The sequence below is a fragment of the Portunus trituberculatus genome, chromosome 41, assembly GCF_017591435.1.
Source record: "Portunus trituberculatus isolate SZX2019 chromosome 41, ASM1759143v1, whole genome shotgun sequence".
Lineage (NCBI taxonomy): Eukaryota > Metazoa > Arthropoda > Malacostraca > Decapoda > Portunidae > Portunus > Portunus trituberculatus.
In genome coordinates, this window is record NC_059295.1 from 9,830,988 (window position 1) to 9,835,987 (window position 5,000).

The 5,000-nt window shown below is 44.6% G+C and overlaps 1 protein-coding gene across 10 annotated transcripts in view; it reads left to right on the forward strand.

The window, feature by feature from the left end:
• The window catches only part of LOC123516623, a 162,087-nt gene that overhangs the window by 125,760 nt on the left and 31,327 nt on the right, over positions 1-5,000 (forward strand). The window lies entirely within an intron of this gene.

The following is a 5,000-nucleotide window of genomic DNA, read 5'->3' on the forward strand; positions in this document are numbered from 1 at the left end:
TTCGTATTTGTTTTCTTTTCTAGCCTCATTGTTACTAATATTTTTGTTTTTCTTTATCTAATTTCTTCCTCAGTCAATTTATATTTCCTTTTTGAGTTTTTTTTTTCCATATCTAACTTTTTTTTTTATTCAAGCAACGTGATAAAAAATAAAAAAGTAACAGTATCAATATTAGTAATGGTGGTAGTTTTATTAATAGGTACACACATCTCTATACAACCATCACCACCACTACCACTACCACAACTACCACCACGACCACAGCCACACAAATCACTCACGCCACCACTACAACAAAATACAAACCACCCCCACGACTTAAAACCAGAGTGAGTCACCGTAAAGAATAAACGCAACACAGAATTGAAACCCCATAAAATTCCGTCAGTATAAGTCGTGCGAGCGAGGGACAAAAAGCACCGCTAACACAGCATTAAAAGATTCCATTATGCGCTATTGACGACACGGGAGGGAGGGGGCTTAAACGGGGGAGAGGTGGAGGCTAGGAGGGCTGGCTGGCTGGCTGGCTGGCTGGGTGACGCGGCGGGCTGGCAGGAGGGATCGAGCGCGCACAAAGGGTCGCCGATAGTGTTTATCGCGGCCGCGGATTCCGACACGACAAATCAAGGTGGGCGACCGTCAGCCCCATCAATAAAGTGCCTTTGAGGATGGGATTGTTTTGTCTTGAATATAATGATTGTCAATATTTACTGCCGAGTCAAAGGGAGGAAGAGGAGGTGGAGGAGAAAGAGAGAGGGGCCACAACTAAGAAGAAGAGGTGGAGGAGTAGGAGGAGAGGAGGTGGGAGAGGAGGAGAGACAGATCAGTAGCTCCCTTTGTGAGGAATCAAATATTGTTGATGGTGACACACACACACACACACACACACACACACACACACACACACACACACACACACACACACACACAGACGCTCAGTTTCTTGGTATTATTGATGGTATCTACAAAGCTCTTCTACATTGTCTTGTCTGAGAGGAGGAGTGAGGAAGGGAAGGAGAGGAGGGAAGGGGAGGAGGGATGGGAGAGGAGAGGCAGGGAAAGGGTAAGAGAAGGGGAAGAAGAGGAGAGAGAAAGAGAGAGACTAAAGAAAAAATTAAGAATGAACTCTAGGAAAACGAATATTAATTGTAATGGGGAAATAAGAGAAAGGGGAAATTTGACAAAAAAGAAATGGATGCTTAATGGAGGAAGAATAGGAAAGGAAAGGAGAATAATGGAAAGCAATAATGAATGTATAAGGGAAGGGAAGGAGGGTGTTGTTGAGTGTGAAGGTGAAAGAAGACGCAAGGTGTGCATAGAAATGAGGAGTGAGGAGGGGGAAAAAAGACATAAGAAAGTGTAGAGAGAGAAAAGAGAGTGATGAAAAATGTGTCAATTCAGAAGGGAAGGAATAGGAGGAGTAGGAAGTAAGGGAAGATAGAGATAGGTGTGAAAGATTAAAGAAAAAAAAACATAGAAATGGGAAAAGAAAGAATGTTGAAAAGGAAATTAAAAGCAAAAAAGAGGAGAGGAAGTGAGAAAAAACAAACAAAAAAGAAGGAAAGAAAGAAGAAAAACATGAATGAGAAAGCGAGAAGAGAAAAGAAAAATTAAAAGAAAAATGAGAAAGATATGAGATAAAAATAGAAAAGAAGGAGGAGGAGGAGGAGGAGGAGGAGGAGGAGGAGGAGGAGGAGGAAGAAAAAGAAGACACTGACAAAAACATAAGAAAAAAAGTTAGAATGAGAAGCATGGAAGAGAGTAAGCAAAAGGAGAGAAAAAAAGAAAAAGTACAAGTTGGAAGAGGAAGAGGAGGAGGAGGAGGAAGAGGAGGAGGAGAAGGAGGAAGTGAGGAAATAAAGAGCAAAAGGGATATAAAGTTACAAGAACGCGAGGACGAGAGAGAGAGAGAGAGAGAGAGAGAGAGAGAGAGAGAGAGAGAGAGAGAGAGAGAGAGAGAGAGAGAGAGAGATAGAGAGAGAGAGGAGACACGAGTAGTACTATCAAAACACACACAAACACACACACACACACACACAACCTCTCAAGACTTCCCTGCCGCCGTCGCCGCTCCGCCGTGTAGCGCCAGATTTCTTCATTGATTTTACAACTAATATTCCCACACCGTTCTCTCTCTCTCTCTCTCTCTCTCTCTCTCTCTCTCTCTCTCTCTCTCTCGGTGCCATATCCGTCTCCTCAGCGTTTATTTTTGTCGTTACTCGGGAGAGAAAAAAAAAAAAAAGCAATCTGCAGTGGTGGTGGTGGTGGTGGTGATTGTGTGGTAGTGATGGTGATGAAGTGGTGGTGGTGGTGGTGGTGGTGGTGGTGGTAGTTGACAGACGTGTGAAATGAGAGAGAGAGAGGTAGTACTAAGTATCAACACACACACACACACACACACACACACACACACACACACACACACACACACACACACACACACACACACACACACACACACACACACACACTTGCAACTCTACTCATGCATGGCTTCTCGTATCTACAGATGTGTGTGAGTGTGTGTGTGTGTGTGTGTGTGTGCGTGTGTGTGTGTGTGTGTGTGTACGTATGAGCTCGACGCGTATATAAATAAAATAAACACCATGGCATTCCTATTTATATGAAGTTATCTCCCGCTGCCAAATATACAGGAGGAGGACGATCACTTGGGGAAGAGGAGGAGGAGGAGGAGGAGGGGGGAAGAGGAGGGAGTGGAGATGGTAGTGGTGGTGGTGGTGATGGCAGTGGTGGTAGTGGTGATGGTGGTAGAGAACAAGAAAGGGAAGAGGAAAAGGAAGTAGAAGGGGAAGAAGGAGAAAAAGAGGAAACATTAGGAAGAATAGGTGACAAGAAAGTAATGAAGATGAATAAGAGAAAATTGAAGAAGAGAATTAAAGAAAGAGACAAGATATAAAAGAAGAAAAAAAAAGTAAAAAGGAGGAGGAAGAGAAGACAAAAGTAAAGCTAAAGAGGAAAAGAAAATAATAAGCTGAAAAAAAAAGTAAACAAACACACGGAAGACGAAGATGAAGAAACAAGCAAGAAAAAAACAAGATGGGAAACATATTAGCAACAGTAGTGCCGGCAGCAGTAGCAGTATATAGTACCAATAGCAGTAACAGTCGTGAAGAAGAAGGACAGAAAGCAGGAACAGTGAAGAAGAATAGAACGAAAACGAAGAATACTGCACTAGCTAACATCACCACACCCACTCGCTCACTCACTCACTCACTCACTCACTCACTCACTCTGATTCACTCCCTGACTACCAAGAGTGGAAAGAAGTGAATGGGTCAGGGTCTCAGGGAACGTGTTTTGATGGAAGAGGAAGTAGAAGTAGAATGAAAAGAAGGAAGAAGGATAGAGAGAAACAAGAAACAAGGAAGCAAAGATGATAAGGAGCAGTGGGAAAAATAGAAAGAAGATGAAAAGGAAAATAAACGGAGAGATGGATGCATGTTGATGGAAGAGGAAGAAGTTAGAAGTTGGATGGTAGAGGTAGAAATATATAAGAAGGAGAGGAGGAAACAAGAAACAAGGAAGCAGAGAAGATAAAGAGTAGTGAAAAAAGGAAGGAAAAAAAAGTAGATGAGGAAAATTATTGGGCTGATAGGAAACCAGGGAAACGACAGGTAGTGCTGAGGTTATTGAGGTTTTAAAGGTTTCCATGGGAGTTAGAGAGAGAGAGAGAGAGAGAGAGAGAGAGAGAGAGAGAGAGCGTAAAAGCAAGCACACTCGGTACAAGAGAAAGATGAAAATATACTAAATGAGAGAAAAAAAAAAGAAATGATGAAATAAGTAAGAAAAGGGAAGGGAAAGAAAACGAGGTGGTCTACGAAAGAAGGAGGAAAATAAAAAGCATTGAATAAAAGGAAGGTATGAAAGAAATTAAAAGAGTAAGTAAGAGGAAAATTAAAAACACCCAAAGAAAGGCGGCAGAAGCGGAAGAGGAGGAGGAGGAGGAGGAGGAGAGGACCAGGAGGAGGACTAGGAGGAGGAGGAGGAGCCGACGACGCAGTAGCAAAGACAAATCTCCCGCACACACACTGAAAGAAAAAAAAATTCGAAGGCAAAAGAAGCAAACAGCGCTTAATTAACGTCATTGGACAGTGCTCGGAGGGAGGGAGAGAGAGAGAGAGAGAGAGAGAGAGAGAGAGAGAGAGAGAGAGAGAGAGAGAGAGAGGAGGGCGAAGACAAAACAGCTGGCGGGGCGCGGTGTTTGGCACGCACCAACGCACAAACACCAAACAGCGAGGCGCAAACAAACATAGGAGCGGCGACACAAACCGAGGGGGCGAGGCGAGTCACGGCGCTTCATTACCGCCACATTCACATCACAAGGGAGCTGTGAAAAGAAAGGCACGTCGTACGGATTGTTGCCTAATTACCAGCCCTTTTTCTAGCCTCCCTTCGCCTCCGTGCGGGAATCTTTCGGACAAGAAACTCACACCACGAGTCACAAGGGACGAGGAGGAGGAGGAGGAGGAGGAGATGGTGGAGGGACAGTAGGAGGAAAAGGAGGAGGAGGAGGAGATGGAGGAGGGACAGTAGGAGGAGGAGGAGGAGGAGCAGGAGCAGGAGGAGGTGTTGGTGCCGGCGGTAGAGAGGTGTAGGAGGCGTTAGGTAAAGATGAGGTGTGAGGATATGGTGGTGGTGGTTGTGGTAGTGGTTGTGGTGGTAGATGGAGGAGGAGGATGTAAAATTACTTAGTTAGTTATCTGTGTGTGTGTGTGTGTGTGTGTGTGTGTGTGTGTGTGTGTGTGTGTGTGTTTAGCGTTCTGTTATCCTCCCCTCCCCCACCAATAGATCCCTACCCCTTGCGAGGCGCCCCTGGGGAAATAAACTCAACTAAACTAACGAAGAAGATGAGACCCACCACCACCACCACCACCACCTAACCTCACCTCACCTCACCACATCCTCCAGTTTTCTTTTCCCAAACACTCAAAGGATAACTGTTATTTCCATTCCTCCCCTCCCCCGTCTTCCTCTCTCTT